General features: G+C 44.9%; 1 protein-coding gene across 12 annotated transcripts in view; it reads right to left on the bottom strand.

Annotated features, from left to right (window-relative positions):
* The window catches only part of FGGY (FGGY carbohydrate kinase domain containing), a 419,791-nt gene that overhangs the window by 188,416 nt on the left and 210,056 nt on the right, over window positions 1-21,319 (bottom strand). The gene's annotated exons all lie outside the window — the stretch shown is intronic.

The raw sequence follows: 21,319 nt of genomic DNA, 5'->3' as shown, positions 1-21,319 counted from the left end.
GAGAGAGAGACAGAGCACAAGCCAGGGAGGGGCAGAGAGAGAAGGAAACACAGAATCTGAAGCAGGTTCCAGACTCTGAGCTGTCAGCACAGAGCCCAACGTGGGGCTTGAATTCATGAACTATGAGATTATGACCTAAGCCGAAGTCAGAAGCTTAAAAGACTGAGCCACCCAGGAGCCCTGACTTTTTCTCCCTTAAAAAAAAAAGACTAGGGGCGCCTGGGTGGCGCAGTCGGTTAAGCGTCCGACTTCAGCCAGGTCACGATCTCGCGGTCCGTGAGTTCGAGCCCTGCGTCGGGCTCCGGGCTGATGGCTCAGAGCCTGGAGCCTGTTTCCGATTCTGTGTCTCCCTCTCTCTCTGCCCCTCCCCCGTTCATGCTCTGTCTCTCTCTGTCCCAAAAATAAAATAAACGTTGAAAAAAAAAATTAAAAAAAAAAAAAAAAGACCATTTAGACCCTAGAATTGCGCGTCATTTATTAAAATGGCCAACAAGCATCTTCTTCTTCTTCAAAAAAAAAAGTTTATTTATTTATTTTGAGGTGCGGGGGGTTGTGAGTGGTGGAGGGGCTGGCAGAGAGGGAGAGAGAAAGAATCCCAAGCAGGCTCCCTGCTGCCAGCACGGAGCCCAGCTCAGGGCCCGAACTCACAAATCTCAAGATCATGACCTGAGCAGAAACCAAGAGTCCGATGCTTAATGGACTGACCACCCAGGCGCCCCTCCAGCAAGTATCTCCTATGCACAACGCTATATCGCAGGTGTCATGAGGGGGAGCTGCAAACATTCCTCAGGACAATACAGGCAGGATGTAGTGCACGCTGAGGCAGGGCCGAGCCTGGGCTCCCGCTGACCTCCCCAGCTCCATGCAGTGCCAGCCTCGCCCCCCACTCTCAACTCTCTTTCCCACTTCAAGACCTCTGGACTTGTTCCTCCCTTACCTCAGATGCCATTCCCCTACTTCTTGGCCAGGCTAACTCCCGTCCATTCCTCACTCCAATGTTACTTCCTCAGGCGGCTTCCCTGGTCCTCCAGGAAAGATGGAGTGTCCCTGTTCAATATTCGAACCCATCCTTGAACATCCCTGGCACACGAGACACTGGTGGTTTTAAAAACCCTCCACTGCCTGCCTCTTCTATAATAAAAGCTTCTGGAAACTGGCCTGCCTTATCCACATGCTTAGCAGTGGAGCCTCCACAGAGTCGCTAGTGCAGAGCAGGAGGCCAAAGTACCGATTTGTGGGGGTGCAGGGATAAAGACAACAACTCCCTGTCCTCGGGGGTACTCACAGTGTGGTGGGATGGAAACAGCCCTAAACGGAGCACTTCAATGCAGGGGGTCAGGACAGACAGGGCATGGGGACCACAAGGACAGCTGAGCTCCCAGGCAGGGGTTCAGGGAGGTTTCCCCAGGAAGTGGGTCTACGCTGCTGCACTCTGCAGGAATCGGCCAGGGGAAAGGAGGGGTTGGGGGCACCTCCTTGGACCACAAATCCCCAGATATTAAAGGTGTTGGCTGCCCAGGCAAGCAGGCCTTTCCAGAAAGCAGGATCTAGAGGGCCACTGACAGGCCCTTACATTCCAACATCTTTCTAGGTTTTTCCAAGGCTTTTTCCAAATTCTACCTTCCCAAGCACAGCAACTTGAAAACCTCAGCCATTGTTCATCAGAGGCCCATCAGCAGGGGGGAGTAAGACTCTTTCAAACTTTCCGTGGTGGTTATCACAGCAGTGAGGTCTCAGCAATCAGGCAACTGAGGTCCGAGACTGAGCCTGTAAGACTTCCTATTGGCTTTCATCAAGTCCTCTGCTCTGCTCAGTACCGTGGGTTCCTGCAGACTGCGGTTCCCAGACTCCAAGTGAGCCAAGGTCGGCTGGGAGATCTGAGGGCTGCAGGAAGCAGAGAGCCAAAGCATGTCTCCTCCTGCATGATGACTTCAGCCCTGCTGACAGGGCCGCATGGCTCTAACATCTGCTGGTGTCTGCCACCCTTGGACTCTGGTAACCTGTTTCCTTTGTCCCTCTAGCCTAAAGGGGTAGTAGCAGCTTCTATTTTGCTGATTTCCAGCTTGCTTTATGGGGATATAGCCCTTCTTGGCCCCTTCATGATCTGGGTCACCTTTTTTATGTGTACTAAATTCTATTTTTTAAATACTTGGAGCACTTTACATTTTTCTGGGTGGACCCTGAGTGACAGAGCTCCCCATCCAGGGCACAAAGGCTTTTGCACAGGAAGAAACCCTAGATATGAGCTAGTATGAATTGAGCTCGTTTTACACACGCTCTCCCCATGCATGTCTCAACTTATTCTTCCAACTGTTATCAACCTCTTTTCAGAGATGAGGAAATGGAAGCTTACAAATGAGGAGAGTAACTTAACCAACTTCACAAAGCTCACAAGAAGCAGGGCTGGGCTTCATATCCAGGTAGTCTGATTTCAAACTGCTGGTTCTTGGGTTTTTTCTCCAAGGTAAAAACCCAATAATTAGTGGCTGGTATTTACTTATCTGTATATCTCAAAATATTGATGCCTTAAAGATGCTGATGCTGAGATCCCTGGCAGAAGAGAGCGTAGCCACTGCTGGTCCACAGTGTTATAAATAAGTTCAAGGAATTTCTGATGATGACCTATATTTACTGGCTCCACATACATGAAGCACAGGCGAAGCATATCTCACAGGGTTTCAAATAGCAAAATGGGGAAAAAAAGAAGTCTGTGACAAATATTTCTTTGTTTCTTCTCCAGTAGATTCATTGTTGATATTCTAGGCTTGGACTCTGAGAACTAGGGTGTCGTATAGGAGAGGAGTGGAATTTGGAGACAGGAAGACCTGTTATAAAATGAAGAAAATGGCAATGTCATATGGTTGCTCTGATACTGAGCGGATGTTTAAAAATAAAAGTTTGGTTAATGGTAGCTATGTCTCCATCACCACTACCACAGTGACCCCAGCACCAGCTCATTGTCAGCATCAACATCATCTGAATTATTTCCCAAGAGATAGTGGTCTCCTTTCGTGTCTTTCCAGCCAACATATAAGACATCTAAGATCGGCTGAGTACTGGGCTAAGCTCTTTAAATGTTATCTCATTTAATTTCCACAACATCCATAAAGCATACATATTCTTTCGCCCCTTCAACATATGCAGAAGGAAAGGATCAGAGAGTTCAAGTAACAGGCCCAAGGTGATACAGATAGAAGGAGGAATGTCAGGATTTGACCTTGTCCTGCCTGATTCCAAAGCCCATGTTCTTTCTCTACTCCTCCAATTTTTGATGTCAGACTGTCTCATAGAAAGGAAATACCTTTCTAAGTGTTGGCACACCATGGAACATTGGTAAGAGCCATGGGTTTAGAGTTAGAAAATCTGAGTTTTAGCCATACATTCTGCCATAGTACATCATAGTTTGAACTGTTCCATCACATTCACAACGGAAGACATGGATCATAAATGGAGATCCTTTCTCAGCCATTCTCAGTACACAATACACACGGTGCTTCTTCAAACAACCAAGTCAAGTTTCCCCTTTCCTGGCAACAGGAAGGCAGAAAAACGCATCCCCAAATCCTACATTCTCAAGCTCCGAGATGTGGATAACCTCAGGTCAGGCGTGTCTAACATGGGTAAGAGGCAGGTCATGTCCAATTTCTCTCCGGAGAGGCCCTCTAACCCTGCCTCACGTCCACCCTATTCAATAGCAGTGCGTAGCTGATGCCCGCTGTGAGGCCACATGAATCCAAGAGCTGACATATCTCATTCTTCCTTTGGCCACATAGAGCTTGGAGGGGCCTTCCCTGAGAAAAGAGGCCCAAAGCAGGGAAAGCAACAAAGGGCAGAAGGAGATTTCTCTTTCTGAATAAATACATTTCACAATCCAAAGAGGACTCACAGGCTGCACTCATACATCAGGAAACAATTCACGAGACACGATTTTGACAAGCACAGCCCTCAACACTGCTGGGGCCCTTCATATGACGATCAAGTATCAGCTTCTTTAAAGCAGAAAGTTTAAAGGGCAAAATGAGCAGCTGAAGAAATCAGCACACACACACACACACACACACACACACACACACACACACACACACACAAAGTGAGACATTCAATCGTATTTTCCCTGAAAGTTGCATAACGCTCAGCGGTGGTAGTTGCTCAATAAACTTTTGAATGAAAAAAATAATCAGAAAAACAAGCTTGCTGAGTCAATGAATCAATGCAAGTCTTATTTAATGATTCCTACTCCTCCACATACACAGACCACAGTACCTATCAGGATTATGTTTTAGAACAAAATTAAGAAGAAAAAATTAAAACCTCCTGTACAACTCTCCTGTTTAGCCTATGTGCTGTCTCTCTCCCTCTCCCCTATCTACCAACCATCCATCATTCCTTCCATCCAACTTTAAAGTATCTACAATATTCATGTAAAAGAAAAAAGAAATGGCAAATGTTACAATTAAGAGTAAGTTATCCTGTAATTTATCAAGCCACACTGCTTTGAACACTTTAGAGGATTATATGGAAGAAAAGCATCTCAAGTTCTAGCATTTGTGTTAGAATTATCTCATACTTGACAGCTATATAAAGTACTTTATAACTTGCAAAGCATCCTCAAACACTGTACCCTTCATTTAGCTTTTAGAAAATCCTGCGATATGTTATTTTCTCTCCAGATCAGAGTCGAAGAAACTGAATTTCAGAGACGTGAAGTCACTTAGTCAAGTTTATTTAGCTACTGAGAGGCAGAGCTACAGCTCACACTAAGGTTTTTTAGCCTCCCGGTCTGCAGTTTTTTTCCCCATGTTTGAAAATAAAAGATCTGCTACAGATGTGTTGGCATCTTGAAAAAGATTCTCTTGAAATAACAGCCTCAGACACCTTCTCCAAAGAGAAAAAGAATGAAAAGGGTTTTGAGCATTACCTAAGACTGTATCATCTTTAGATTACAGACTTGGCCAGTTAGAGGCATGAATGGAGTGACAAATTCCATCAAATGTGTGGTTCTACCAAGCTTAGTTGTTCCTAAGAGGTTGATAGGATCCCTGGGGAGGAGGCTCTCTAGAAACCACCAGCCTCACGTATGCAAAACCTGTACCAATAACTGTCAGCTCCTGGAAGGGCAGGAACCATATCAAAGACATTTGCTCTGCAGGGGACTAAACACTAGTCTATATGCAAGAAAGCACTGAATTCTATTCTTCTGACTAATACTCATTCATGTTAGATAGAGTACAACCCACGGGGTTGGCATTACAGTGTTGTGTTTCAAGGCATGGACTCGTTCATCATGTGACCTTAATCACGTTTCTAATCTTTATGCTTCGGTTTCCCCATCTATATAATATGAATAATGGTATCCTCTTCTGGGATTGTTACAAGGATTAGATGTGTTAACGTATGCTGTCCAATAGAGGGAACACTTGGAGATGATGGAAATGTTCTCTATCTGCACGGTCCCCTAGAGTAGTCACCAGGCCCGTGTAGCAATTGAAAATGCGGACAGCACAACTGAGGGACTGACTTCTCTATTTTATTCAACTTTAATTATTTTAAATAGCCACATGTGGCTAGTGGATACTGTACTAGACAGTGCAGGTCAAAGCATGCCCAGCACTCTATGACTGGCTTGGTGTTTTTATTATTGTAGTTATTTTGTCCTCAGACTGAGAGCCTTGACTCCTCACTTATATGCCCTTGGGCAAATGCCTCATCTTTAGAACCTCAATTTCAGTATCTGAAGATTCTGGAACAACAACACTTACCTTACAAAACTGCTGTGGGAATAAGGTGAGATGCACGTGGAACATACCAGCCCTCAACAAATAAGAGCTATGAAATCCAGGACCTAGAGAAGTGCTTGGCGCAAGTTTAACAGTCTTTCCACTTTATTCCTGAATGTGTCTTGCCCATTCATACCATTGATCATTTGCTCATGCTGTTCTCTGGTTTAGAACATTCTTTCTATAATACGCTCCACTCCCAACAATCTACCTGGGGAACATGGGCTTCGTTTTACATTTTTTAAAATGTTTTTTTTAGATGTTTTTGAGAGAGAGAGAGAGAGAGAGAGAGAGAGAGAGCGAGTGCGTGGTAGGGGCAGAGAGAGAGGAAAGCACAGAATCTGAAGCGGTCTCCAGGCTCTGAGCTGTCAGCACAGAGCCTGATGCTGGGCTCGAACCCAGGAACCGGGAGATCATGACCTGAGCTGAAGTCAGATGCTTAACCAAGTGAACCACCCAGGCGCCCCAAAGGGCTACATTCTGAAGATTCAACTCTTTCATCAGAAGCCTTCTCTGGTCACACCTTTCCCCATCCCTCCAGGAACTCTAGCCAGGGAGAATCAACAGATCCTCTTTCATTACACCCCACTCCCTGACACTGTCCAGATTCTATCCGTGAATCTATAATTTCTTTGTGCGCATAGCTGTCTTCCTCTACTAGACTATGAGAAGACTGAGGGCAAGGCAGGCCTTGACACTGCAGTGGCTCCGTAATTTTTCTTGCTGTTGGTGTTCAATACATGAATGAATGGATGTGGCCTAAGATGGATACTTGTAAAGCATAAGGGGTTTTCTAGATAAAAGGAACAAATGTAATCATGCAAAAAATGCTCTGTGTCTTAAATATGATAATGATGAAAAATACTGAAGAGTTTTGAGCGACAGCTCATGGGTAATAGTGAAATTATTACTGGAGCCTCACAACATACCTCCTTTAGAAGAGTCAAAATCACTGGTAAAGAGGAAAGGCCCTGAGATCCGTATACTTACTGAAAGATAGCTTTGTGCCTCACATTTTGCAAAATTGTTGTATTAAACTCTTACAACGATCTTGAGAGGTAGTTATTACTGCACTGTTTTACTAACAGGGAAAATGAAACCAAGGTTATCAAGTAATTTGTGCAAGGTCCCTCACTGCGAGAGAGAGAGAGAGAGAGAGAGAGAGAGAGAGAGTGTGTGAGTGAGTGTCGGGGAGAGGGTATCACATGCAAATCTACCCAACTCTAAATCCTATGGCGTCTACAAAAAAACAAGTTCCTTTCTTTTCAACTATGAGCAGGAATGCAAAGTATTCACACTCGGCATAGCTGAACTCAGATCCCTTTCAGGATTTATTGTTATAATGCCACTGCAGCAGTCCAAAGGGTTCATCTCAAGCCCAACACATGAAGGGGAGTGAAACAGCTGAAAAGATTTCTGTGATCCTAGTGTTTGATGAAACATCACCTTGGCTTTGAAAGAAATGTGGTTTAGAATTCACCCAATCTAAATCCTGAAATAGACTTATCTTTAAAAAAACAAAACAAACAAACAAACAAAAAACCAAAAGCCCTATGTGGTAAGTCTACAAAGAAATTTTACACACCTGGACAGAGCCATCGTCCCCCGCCCCACACCACACCCGCCACAGAACCAGAAAGATAATATGGAAGATGGGGACAGACTTTCACTGATATTTGAAATGAGATGGGGACAGACTTTCACTAGATATTTGAACTAGTCAGGGCAGAATGGTTAAGAACAAGGGCTCTAGAAATGGACTCCCTGATTTAAAGTCTGACAAGCTGGTCACATCACTTCACCTTCCTGTGTGTCAGTTCCCTCATCTATAAAACTGGAAAAATTATCATGTCTAACTCATAAAGCTATTGTGACAATTAAGGGAGAAGAACAGTGCCTGGAACACAGTTTACTCGGTATCTTTGCCATTGTTGTGACTAATGACAACTCTCCATCTTTGGTGCTAATAGCAGGGCTTGGAGGGAGAGGGCAGGCACACGTGCTCAGCGTGCTGCGTGCTTTGTCTGAGTTGTTTGGGTTTATTTGGATTGACTGAACCTTTTTTTTTTTTTCCCCTTTCTGTCCTTGAGTACACTCCTGGTGACACAATAATGGGGGGGCCCAGGGGAATAAGGAAGATAGGTACCAGATAGCCGCAACAATCCAGGCTAACATTTTGAACATGGTTGAGAATAAACCAAAAGCTGTTTTTATCTCTAAAAGCCACAATAACGTGTAGCACTATTCATACTGCAATTCAACGTGGCGATGGCATTTATCATTTCTGTCTAAACGCTGCACTCTTCCCTGACTTGCACCAATCGGAAACCAATACAAGAGCCCAGAGAACAAAGAACTGACCTTCAGATAACTGGGTCCCCCTTCCCTGTTCCTCCCTTCTAGCCAGAAAGATCAAATCTCGAAGGTAGACTAGTATGTAATAGCTTGGAAATCTGAGCCTTACATAGAGCTAGCAAAATCCACAGGAAAGACAAAGCAAAAACTTGGTTTCAGAAATTCCTTTCTTTCTAACCTCAATACAGCCTCCAGATTACTTGGGACATTCTCATATATGACCTCATAAGAGACAATTTTTCACTTTGAGGCATTAGACATGGTAAAGGGTCAGGCTGCAATCCAATGCAAACGGCCAAGGTAACACATGAACGTTACTTTCTAAAATACAGAAATCAAAAGAAAGAGGACTGGCCCAAGTATAACAAATGTATCTTATGACACAAATCCTTAAGCAGATCTGAAACTGTGACTCTAAATCACACAGCTTCCTTCTGTTATCTTATAAATTAAATTAATTCACCAACTATATACCGATTCCCAATTATAAGCCAGGCACTACGTTTCACGCTAGAAATCTATAGATGTAAGTTGTTTCCTTTTGTTCTGCAAGGTCCCAGTCTAGTAGGGGGTGGAGAGATATGTAGGCAGACACTCATAAGACAGTAGGGGACAACCGAGGACTCAGATCTGAGTAGGTCTAACGGACGTACGGAGCCCTGGCCCATGACCTACCCTGGAGAGTAGGGTAGGACCTACTGAAGGAGGTGAGGCAGGAGTTATGTCAGTCAGGATGGGGAGGAGATAGGGAGGGAGAGGCATTTCTGGTAGAACTTGAGACAAAATAAAAAAGAGAAGTAGATGACACAAGGTCACTGAGCCACACGGTCTGAAGGAGACAAGAGTCTTATATTGTGAAGAATTCGGTTGGTGTAAAGCTCTAAGTCTGAATCAGAAGGACCCAGTTCACAAGGGTGCTGAGCAACCTTCAATAAGCTAACTCTCCTCAGCTAACTTCAAGCCTCAGTTTTCCCAGTTGCAAGGTGGCAATAATGGCACTGGCTGTACAGGGTCAATATTCTTGACTTCAGCACTGTATATCCAGTGTCCCAAGACACCTCCCCACAGTCTTGACCAAACTGGAATGGCTGGTCACTTTGTGCCTGGGTTCTAGGAAATGTGCCCCATTTCTTCCTGGAGAAGGTAAAGTAACACTAAGTTTCCTTCAGCAACCTTGTCTTGTCCCTAGACAAATGGTCTCGTTTATAAAATTCTCTGATGGCTCCAAAAAGGTGGAGAGAGGACCCAGCAGCCTTGATAAACCCCTCAAAGACACAGCGCAGACTGGTGAGATGTTTCAGGGACACACTAGGAGGGACACAGGACTTGCTCAGACAGCTTGTAGGACGCTCAGAGTATGGGGGCAAGGCCTGAAATCTCAGAGAAAAAGATCTCAGCTGGCAGGCGAGCTCTCCCCAACCAAGCTGAGCCAAGCTGAGCCAAGCTCAGCACCCCCTCCTTTGGTGTGAGTTTCGGTTCCATCAAAAACTTCCAGAGGTTTTGTGGGGTTAGTTGAACATTGACAGATTCTTCAAAGCCTGGAATTCACTCTGAGAGCCAAAAGCAGGCCAAGTTTCTATGGGGCTAGGATTTCCCCCAGGGAGGGTCACAGGGCTCCACCACACCTAGACTGATTAATCTACCCCTGCCCCAAGCTTCAGACAACAAGGAGACAAAAAAGAAAAATAGATCCTGAGGCTGGATCCTGATTCAACACCCCTAGCTCCATTCCCGGGAGAGTAGGAGTGGGAGTGTAAGGCAATTCCCAGCACCGGACAAAAGTCAGGCCAGAGCGGCAGTGAATTAAAAGTGATATGCAGAGCAGCTGGTGAGAGGGGGAAAAAAAAAACACAAAATCTGAGCAGGATGAAGGGCCCAGGGTTTTAACACAATGAATGACATGTGGCTGAAATCGTTTCAAAGAGAACAAAAGCTTAGGTAAATAAATAGTGTGGAAGATGAGAGCAAAAATGAATTACAGGAAATCCCACGAGGAATACACTGGCATTTTTCAAAAACTGTAGTTGAAACAACAACTCTGCTTCAGCAGAGATCAAGACTCAGCCCTCCTATTCTCCCTATGCACCTGCTCCTGATTGTCCACCTTCCTGGGACCACAGCCCCAACCAGGCTCGGCCCTCCTTCTCCTGTGCCCATCCAAGCTCCACGGAGTAATGGGCGACAGCCAGAAGGCAAGAGACTTCCAGGCATCCCGGTGACTCAGTGGATGATCTCAGGCAAATGAGCCGAGCTCCTTGATTCTCTGATAACTCATCTGTAAAAGGGGAAGTGACGACTTCAAAGTAAAAGTGCAAAAATACAACCGTAGTTAGACAGAACAGTGCTGGCACACGTTAGGCCCTGAATAATATTCTCTGCCTCCCTGTGCTCAGTAGGATTCGATATGAGCCACATTCACCTAGCGCAACTCGAGGTCAAGTGCTGTCCTAGGCACTGAAGAGGAAATAATACTTAAAACAAACAAACAACACCAGCACTGTCCTCAAAGAGCTTACAGACTTGTGGGAGCCAAGGATGCTAGGACACAGCAGACTGATAGCGTCTGCAACGGAAGCACCAGCCTCTGGCAGGAGGAAAGAAGTGCCCCCCGTCCGTGGGGGCCGGGGCGTTCTTCCCGGAAGCCCTCTTCCCCTTTTGCCCTGACAATCTGCGTGCTCCTGCACTCCAGGTCCTGCCACAGCCTTTGTCAAAAGCCTTAGGGCTTCGTCACATCACTTTACATCATCACAGCCGCTATGTCTGTAGTATCTCCCCGTGCCGGGCCCTGTTCCAAGTGCGTGACACAAATTAATTTAGTTAATCCTCACAACTGCTACTATGGTAGTTAGCCCTACTATGTAACGAACCACTACTATGGTGCCCACCTTGGAGATGAAAACAGAGGCCCAGCAGGTTAAGTAACTGACCCCTGATCACACAGGGAGCAGCAGGTGATGGCATGGAATGTAAACTCAGTCTGGCTCCAGGCATCATGTTTTCTCCCCAACCGTGAGGCTGTAGGAATGGTACATATGATTTGGGCACACACCGGTACACGTTTCTATTGGATATATGCTGGATATCCACATTATTTTTCGTTCTCTGCTCTCTTTCGAACCTCTGAACTTCACAGGGAAGAATTTTTCACTGATTCTAAAAGTAACTCCCAGTCCACACCTCAAAGCACCTGCGGCCAAGCCCAGCCTGTGGCCAAGTCAGTGCTGGGTCCTCCGGAGCTGGCTGGAGCAGGACTCGGCAGCCTCCTTCAGGGTGGCCCAGGGGCAGCGATGCGTGAGAGGATGTGAAGCAGCTACCACTGCCTTCCAACTCTGCAATGGCCCGTGCACCATTGCAAACTACCGTGCACAACTACCATGCCAGGCCTTCCAACTTTGCAATGGCCTGTGCACACCTGCTGTGCCATTCCCTGGGCACTGCCCCCCCAAATTAGCCAGTCCTTCTCATCATCCATGTCCTCCCTCCATCCTGCCATCTGCCTGTCCACCTGCAGCCTAAACTCTGGCAGGCCAGCAGGTGTTCCCTCCTGTTTCACTCGGTGATCTTTCTATGGGGCTGTGTGGCCTTAGCTGAGGCTGTTATAACAGAGCAGCATGAACGAGGTGCCTTTAACAACACACATTTCTTTGGGGCGCTTGGGTGGCTCAGTCGGTTAAGCGACCGACTTCGGCTCAGGTCATGATCTCGCAGTTTGTGAGTTCGAGCCCCGCATGGGGCTCTGGGTGGACAGCTCAGAGCCTGGAGCCTGCTTCCGATTCTGTGTCTCCCCCCTCTCTCTACCCTTCCCCTGCTCATGCTCTGTGTCTCTCTGTCTCTCAATAATAAATAAACGTTAAAAAAAAAAAAAAACAATACACATTTCTCTCTCACAATTCATGAGGCTGGAAGTCTGACGGAGATCAGGGGGCCAGCACGGGCAGGTTCTGGCGTAGGCTCTCTTCTACCTTTACAGATGGCTGTCTTTTTAGTGTGTCCTCACAGCAGAGTAATAGTAAGCTCGCACTAAGTCTCTTCCTAGAAGGGCACTAACCCCATTCATGAAGGTTCTACCCTCACGACCTAATTATCTCCCAAAGGGCCCCGCCTCCTAACGCCATCGCATTTGTGGTTAGAATTTCAACATACAAAGTTTAGGGGGACACAGACATTCAATCCACAGCACGGTCTAAGGTAGAGTCATAAAGGGCTCAGGGTCCTTGGGTAAATATACAAGAGAAAGTTTCTGTACTAACACTCCATGGAGAGAGCAGTAACTGACGATCTGATTTCAGCCGAGGAGGCTGGAATTCTACTTAGCATGTTGGTAAGGAAAGCTTACTGTTCAAACAATATGAACAAAAGAACAATATGTTACTACCTTCATCCCCAACATGTACTGTGCACTGAAAAAGAGGATTTTTAAGGTAATTTTTCCCTTTTCTTGATGACTTCTCAGTATACCAAGGTGGAAGCAGGAACTAACTTTATTAAACAACTAACACAGGCCAGTATTGAGTTATAAGTTGCTCTTTTGTGCACCGATGTACCTTGAGTTCACGCCTATCAAGTTACTTCTGATTGCCTATTAAATATTAAACCACTCACCTCCCGAACTCCACTGCTGCTGGCCAGACTAGGTCACTCCCTGCCTGTATTCCCAGCACCTAGTGCAAGGCTGCATGATGCCAATGCTTAATACCTTTCCCTTTGCAATTTTTAATAAACTTTATCAATGAAGTATAACATGCATTAAAAGGCCACACATTTTACATATACACTTCAGTGAATTCTCACAAAGTAAACACACCTACCCAGATCAGGAAATAATTCCCTTCATGCCCTTTTCCAGACACCACACCCCACAAAGAAAACCACTATCTGGATGTCTAGACCATAGGATTTCCCTGATTTTTAATTTTTAAACCATTCCGTATGTTTTCTTTGTGCAAGCCTGTCATCCGTGTTTGTGAGATTCAACCCAGTTGCTGCATGCAGCGATCTATGTATGTTTTTATCGCTGAGCGAGATTCCACTGCATGAATATATCAACCATTTATGTATTCATTCCATGATTGATGGACATTCAAAGTCTGTTTCCAGTTTTAGGCTATTACAAATAATGGCGTTCTCTGTATTCTTGTTGCATGCTTTGGCGGGGCGGGGGGGGGTACACACTACTCTTGGAGAGATGTGTGAGCAGGACTGCTGAATCAGCACGTGTGGAGACATTGCCAAACTCCTTCCAGGGCTGTGTACCAACTCCTCATCCCGTGGTAGTGCTTCGGTACCTCAGCTTCATCACATCCCCAACAACACTTGGTATTCTCAATCTGCTTAATTTTAGCCAGTGTGGTGGGAGTACAGAGGCATCATATTGTACTTTTAATTTGGACTCTCCTAATGACTAGTGAGGTTGGGAAACTCTTCCTATTTTATTGTTCATTTTCATATAATTTTTTCTGCTAAGATAGCCCAATCATTTTTACCATTTTCCTATCAGCATGGCTATGGTTTTTGTTTGTTTGTTTGTTCTTACTATCTTACTAATTTATGGAAATTCTTTGTATACTCTGGATACAGGTCCTTTGTTATATGTCTTGCAAATAGCATCTTTCATTCCGTGGTTCCCATTTCCACTCTTTCATGGCATCTTTTGATGAAAACAATTTCCTAATTTTAATGTAGTCCAATGTATCAACCCTTTCCCTTTATGGATGTGCTTATATTGATGTCCTACTAAGGAAATATCTACTTATCAGGGAGTCTGGGTGGCTCAGTCAGCTGGGCATCCGACTTCCGCTCAGGTCATGATCTCACCGCTCATGAGTTCAAGACCCGCATCAGGTTCTGAGCTGACAGCTCAGAGCCTGGAGCCTGCTTCCAGTTCTGTGTCTCCCTCTCTCTCTCTGTCCTTCTCCCGCTCGTGCTCTCTTTCTCTCAAAAATAAACATTAAAAAAAAATCTACTTACCATAAAGTCATGAAGATCTTCTCCTAAATATTGTCTTTTAGAAACTTTGTATTTTACATTTCTTCTTTTTCTTTTAAAGTTTATTTATTTTGAAAGAGAGAACATGAGTGAAGGAAGGGCAATAAGAGAGGGAGAGGGACAGAATCCCAAGCAGGCCCTGCACTGTCAGCACGGAGCCCAACGTGGGACTCGAACTCATGAACCATGAGATCATGACCTGACCCAAAACTAAGAATTGGATGCTTAACCAACTGAGCCACCTAGGCGCCCTTACATTTCATGTTAGGCCTATAATCCATTTGGGATTTCTTTTCATGTACAGGCTAAGAGTCAAAATTCAATTTTTCTCATATTGATATCCAATTAACATACCCACCATCTTTTATCACTGTTCATCAGCCTCTTTGTGTTTAATTTCTTAATCTTTCCCTCTTCTCCATTCCTACTGGTTCTGTCTTGGCCTCAGCCTTCAACGTCTCTTACCCTCAGTGCTGTCTTATCCCCTGCCATTAACTTTGTGATCTCCAAAGTGTCTACCTAAAAGCTATTACCTTAAGTATAAAAATCCAAACTCTTGAAAGTATGTGGAAAGGATGTCCTTGAAAACCTGCCCCACACATATCTTTCCACACATCCGTTTCCACATGCAGACCACACAATAGCTATACTCAGTACTGTGCAGCCAAAACAGGTATTCTCCTGCTTCTGGACTTTAGTACATGCTGTCCCCTTCTGCCTCCCTCTCCCCTCTTCCCCTTCTCCCTGACTGCCCACACCCACTTTATCCAACTGATAAACTCCTTTTACTCTCTCCTGTTCATCTTTCAAGTGTCAAATCAGTACCATTTTTTGAAGAAGAAATCTTCCTCATCCACTCAGGCAAAGTGAGTTTAAGACTCCTGCAATAAGCCACACATGCTTCTATCAACTTCCTTCACCGCATTTTGACAGTTTACTTGTCCATTTCTACAATTAGAATGCGATCTCCTTGAGAGTATGGAGTTAGATTTGTTCATATGTGTATCCCTAGTTCTTGCACAGTGCCTGGCACTTAGTGAGGATATGTTACCTGTTGCTGAAGGTCAAAGAAAGGAATATTTCTTTTTCACAGCCACAGTATTTACAGCAAATCTGCTGTACTTTACCAAAATTCTAAGTCAACAGTGCTGGGTGAGAGCCTGAGAAATGGTCCTTGGACTTTCCTACAGGGCATGAACTCTCTGACAAGTGTTTTCTCAGCTTTTGGAGGTCTTCTGTTTTGGTTATTTAACTCTACATAGCTCTGCTTGAAGTGGATGAGTCTAACTGGATATCTCCACTGAAGATAAGGGACTTGAATGAATGCCTAGCTTAGAAACTGGATGAATTACTGACTGACTTGAAATTAACAAGTTATTTATCATCTTCTTCCAAATATGAGACGGAACATTTCAAATAAAGAAGTCACTTCCATGTGTTTAATTTAGCAATAGCTAGAAGGTACATAGAGAGAATCTAACATCTTAAATAACTCTTCCCTAACCAATAAGTTTAGAAAAAAAGAAAAGTTGTCAAATTCCCTGTCCTCCTTTCGCATTCCCATTCCAGGGTATTCCTCCACTATTCTTCCCTCTCCCCAAACTACTGTGTATAGAATTATATAAAGCTCTGCAGAAATGACTCTCTTGCTTAAAACCCCCCTTCAATGGCTTGCAACTGCCTGGGGGACGGGGAGAAGTACAAATTTCTCAACATGGCACTCAAGGGCTGCCAATCTGTGCCTTTATTTGATCCTTACAGCCCCGTATTCCAGGAATCCCTTGGAGACATAACAGGTTTGGGCCAAACTGTAAAGCTTATCATGTCCCAACCCCATGTGCCCTAATTTACATTATTCTCTCCATTCAGAATACTCTACATTTCATCACTTCCAATGGAGAAAACACCTATTATGTTCTGCTCAGTTCAAAGCAACCCTTCTGTGAAAATAAAGGAAACGCCATTTAAAATGGAGTGGAGCAGCCCTCCCCCTGAAGGGGGAGCTCTCACACACGGGCCACTGGCTGCAGTGTGTGAGAAGGCATCACCAGCAGAAAGAAGGAAGATGAAGGTAAGAATTATCTTGGAAGGGAAGATATTTTTCACATAGGAATTCCATCTCCTGCTTTTAAGAAAAAGGAGGGGGATCCCTTCCTGCCCTAGCAACCACACACTTATCCTTGTTTACAGTCAATGAGAAACCGCCACACCTCGAACTCTGGTTCTCCAGTGAGCTTTTGTTCAAAACACATCCCCCAAAACCCTCCTCCTGTTACAAACACAAGCCCCTCTCCTTTGTTCTCCAGACTTGTCAATGGTTCGCCATAGTTTTCCCATCCCAATGTGCAACTACTCTGCTGTTCCAGAGTAAACTCAGGCTGCGAGTGACACAACTGGCTCTTTTATTTTTAAGGCTGACATCTCCCGCTTCCCTCAAGGCCCGTGGCAGGCTGAAACTCAGGGGGTTATCGTGACTAGTTGTGTGACCCAGAGCAAGCTGCTGGAGTAGACGTGACAATTAGACACTTAGATAAGCCAGCATTTATGTCAAACTGAAGTCGTTCAACGAATACCAGTGTCTTTGCCCTTCCCCCGCCTGTTTCAACTGCAAGAGGCTTCTCCCTTTTTCAAATTCCTATGCAACTTGGTCCACATGTTATCTCCATCTTGTTAAATCGCTGTCTTCGCCACGGTAACTAGTACAGCACTCAGCATGTTGTTTATAAACAAACCCATTAACTAATGTATATAATCATCCATTTACTGAGTTAACTGCTGGGGTCTTAAGTTACACAGATGAATACGACCAGATTCCGCGGCTCACAAGAAGCTCACAGTCTATGTGGGGGAGACAGTAATGTAATCGTCTGTTTAAGTGTTGCCATGTTAATGTCTATGTGGTACCTGTAATGACAGAGACAGGCACAAGGGAAAAGGCAATAGGCCGCATGCATTAGGCTGGACAACAACAGCGTCACCCAACAGCAGAGCAGACAATGTACGAACCAGAGCCACATTAGTCGGGCATATTAAATATATTTCACAGAATTGAATTGTGTGGGTTTTTCTTTACAACTCTGAGCTGTGAGAGGCCTGAATATAGAAGGCGAGTCGTTTTCACTCCTATTACTGACACTGGTGGGAGAGTCCCGACCCCTCCAGGCTTCACAGTGGTGAGTCATGGGCTGGTAACTTTTAACTCCCTAGGCTAAATTCAGCCCAGGGACCTGCAGCAAAACAGATCAATAATCCAACACATTCTACTTAAACGAAATATAAGGGCCGAGGCTTGTGCTAGACCTGTGCATGTGATTCAAAGATTTTCCATGTTTTCTATTATTTGAAAATTTTTAATAATATTGCCTATGGCTAACTCAGTTAACACAGGCTTGGGTGACGATATGAAAGGTAAGACAAGAGAGAGGTGGAGTCAGACAGACCAAGGTTCTCAAAATTCTGCCAGACTAGCTGCCGGAGTCCAGGTAAGTCTCATCTCTCCCTTTACATGGCAGTGGTAAGAACATGCACAGCCGAGAGTTTGTGTCCACACCAAGCACTTGCCTCTATGAACACTTAGGTAGTGCCCAGCTTGTGGTGGGCAGGCCAGATCGAAGAGCTCTTCAATGCTCTGCTTTTGAAACAAAAATTTTTAAATGTACTCTTTCAATTAGCCTGGATTTAATTTTGTTCTTCCTGGACTACAGACAGAAAAGTTTTGACTGTGACCAAACGGAGGTGAGGTTGCCCCTCGTGCCGTCTTTTAAGATCCCAGCGGTAAAGCCTGTCGGGCTCATGGGAGGATACAGTGCCCCCAGGGGAGTCTGCTGAGCTAACTCAGTAGTGGTGGTGGTTGTGGGGAAATCTGTACCCTTGCTAGTTCCTCGGGTGACTATGCATACTCAGCTTGAAAACCACTACAGTAAATAAATAAGGACAGAAGTCAGATAGTTTTTAAAAACACCTACACATCATGCTAAGTTTAAATTCAAAGACTTTTGTTTTGGATTCACTGCACTGTGAATTCAGTTTACTATGAATGATGGGAAATAATCTGAATAACCCATTCTTCCGTGTCACTCCCCCATCTATTTTCCATTCTCTGCCTCCCGTAAACAGTATTTTCTAACTAAAATGGGAACAGAGAAACCATGTGGGAACACGTGTCTTGCCACCAACAAAATGAGAGTGGAACATTTAGAAGTGTGGGCACAGAATTCCTTAAGGGCTCCGGGAGAATTCCCACCGGCTCAGACTACAGTGAACGCGGGTGAACTATGCGCACTCTCTCTGTTTGGACATGAAGCAAGGGAAGAGATAACAATGTGAAGAGAAAGGAGTCGAGATAAAATTCCCTGCGCAAAAGACAGTGGCAGAGATGAGAGGAGGCAGGAGACAGCGAAAAGTAGCACTGCCTGGTCTTGGACCCAGTGGATGAGGAACAATCATCTTGAGAGGGAGAAGTCAGAGATGGGGAACACGGTTTCCCTTCCAGCTACAATTCTGCAGGTTGGGTGAAGAGAAGTTGTTAACAGTGGAGTTGTCAACAGTGGAGTGGGCTTGCCCTGGCAGGGAGTGGGTCTTTCCTGAATCCCCAGAGCCTGGAAAAATATATGCCTGCTTAATTCTATTGACGTGAGCTTTTGCTTTAAGCTTCAAATGAGATGGTATCTTTTTTTACTGGTCTTACTGTTCTTTTGGAGTATCATCCACTGGTATTAAAAGTCATAGCTGCCCTCCCAAAGGCAAACTCTTGCTGTAGGACACTTGACATAGTTTTCACATGACAATCAGTGCTGAGGAAGCTATTTGAATAGATAGGGTTGATCCAACTTAATTTTAGCATCCCAACTCCTTGGCTTGGAATTCAAGGACTTTTACAATGGAGTTTCTGACCGGGAAGAGCTAACACTGGATGGGCACTCACCACGTGTCAAGAGAAGCCCTCTATGCAACCACCCAAGGAGGCGCCATATGACTCGGGTTCACAGAAGAGAAGGCTGAGACACAGGGAAGTGGTCTGCTAATAAGTGGCAACCTGGGACCTCCAGAGTCCACACCCTGCCGCATGGCTTCTGTCTTCCCCACTAGGTGCTGGACTCCTCCAGACAAAGGACTGAGTCCTCAGCACCTTGATATGCCCCATGGCCAGTGCAATAACTGAGACCAAGGGTGGGCCTAACATATATTTGCTCATTGAATTCATCTCTACCTTCTTTCTTATACCATGAAATGTTCTCTCACTTCACTGAGGTCTCTGTCCCCAAATGTCGTCTCTCTGGACTCAACTTTTCAGAACTCTCTGTACTGGTAGCAACTCCTGACACTTTCCATTGCTTCGTATAAACCTTTCCTTCATAACACTTGGCAATGCCTGATACATACCCATGCATGCCTATACACATACACACACACACACACACACACACACACTCTCTCTCTCAAAGTAAACACACATATAAAGAGACACATGCATATACATGAGTACTTGTACACATACACTTACATATATGCAAACATACACCTATTCACAAGGCACACTTATGAACACATGCATAAGCACACACATGTATGCATATGTACAATACCTGTGCACAGATGTGTGATACACGTGCATGGATATGAACACATGTGTGTGCAGAGATATGCATACATGCAGCACATACAAACACACCCATATATGTTTATATGGTGGTTTATGAACTCCCCCAAAAGAATAAAAGCTGTATGAGAGTAGGACCTTGTTTTTGTTCGCCCCTATATCCAATACACCTACAACAAGCCCTCACACATAAAAGAAGGATGTCACATATTTGTTAAATAATGGAATGGAGGCGCCTGGGCGGCTCCGTTGGTTAAGCGTCCGAGTCTTGATTTTGGCTCAGATCAAGATCTCACGGTTCGTGGGATCCAGCCCTACGTCTGGCTCTGCACTGAAAGCACGGAGCCTGCTTGGGATTCTGTCTCCCTCCCTGTTTGCCCCTCCCCTACTCACTCCTGCATGCATGCTCCTTCTCAAATAAATAAATCAAACTTTAAAAAAAAAAAATAAAAGAATCTTTAAATTTCTCTTGCCCGCTGCTATCATTCATAATGTGAATCTGTTGAGGTCACATTAATCACAGCTAAATATACACAGCCCCAGCAGGCATTGTTCTAAGTACTTTATAGATAATGGGTCATTTATTCTGAAAACAACTCTGTGAGGTAGGTACTATTATTTCCACTTCATAGACGTGGAAACTGAGGCACAGAGTGTCAGGTGACTTCCCGAGGTGACAAAAAAAGCAAGTGGAACCAGGATTTGAATCAGCTATGTGTTCTTAACTACTATACTGGGTTTCCTCCATATCTTTGATTTTCATGGTTTTCAGAGGCCAAATTCTTACATCAGAGTCACAGTACACAGCATAATAAGGACTAAGTTATGGAAAGGTGGAGTGGGAGCCATGTTGTGGACTGATATAACTGGAGACTACTGCGATTTTTCTATATTCCAAAAACTTTCCTTTCTTAGTTTTCTTCCAGACATCTACACTGGCCGCACAGTGCCATGAGACAAACCTCAAGATCCCCAGTGTGAGGAAATCAAAAATTTTTCCTCCCTGCTCTTCATAATGACTTATACGAATGGATGGTTAAGGGAAAACTGGAACAAGGAAATGAACCAGACCTATGGACCAATGATAAGGAAGCAACCAGCAGCGAGATGCAAGGCTGCCGCTGAGGGGTGATGGCTGGAGATGTGCATTTCCTCCCCAGCAGCTGTCGATGAGCAAGCCCTAAAGTAAACAGTGGTGCTCAGAAATGTTCCATGGATGTGGAGCACCGGGTGTTCAGTCCCTGTGCCATGAAATACAGTGGACCCTCGGGGTAAGCCTACTCTTGCCCCAGTGACGCAAGTGCAGTATTAGACTCTGGGCCCCCAAACACTTTTCTAGCAATCTTCTGCCTTAGAATTTGGACTGTCCTCCTAACACGTGGTTGGCAGGATCAGAACCTGGCTCTGGCTCTTCAGTGTGATCTTGTTTTGTTCCCAAGCCCAGCAAAGGAAACCAGCAACTTCTCTTTTCAGTCATGTATGAGTACGTGGGATGAACAAACGGTAGCTTCCGAAAACCAGATAAACTCCTGAAGCTAATGAGTCGGTAAAGATCTGCTCGTCTTCGGGGGCTCTGAGCACAGGAACTCTTGCTGGGTCATGA

The sequence above is a fragment of the Leopardus geoffroyi genome, chromosome C1 (genome assembly GCF_018350155.1).
Source record: "Leopardus geoffroyi isolate Oge1 chromosome C1, O.geoffroyi_Oge1_pat1.0, whole genome shotgun sequence".
NCBI classification, from domain to species: Eukaryota; Metazoa; Chordata; class Mammalia; order Carnivora; family Felidae; genus Leopardus; species Leopardus geoffroyi.
Note: the sequence above shows the minus strand (reverse complement) of the source record. Positions and strands in the feature narration are given on the sequence as shown.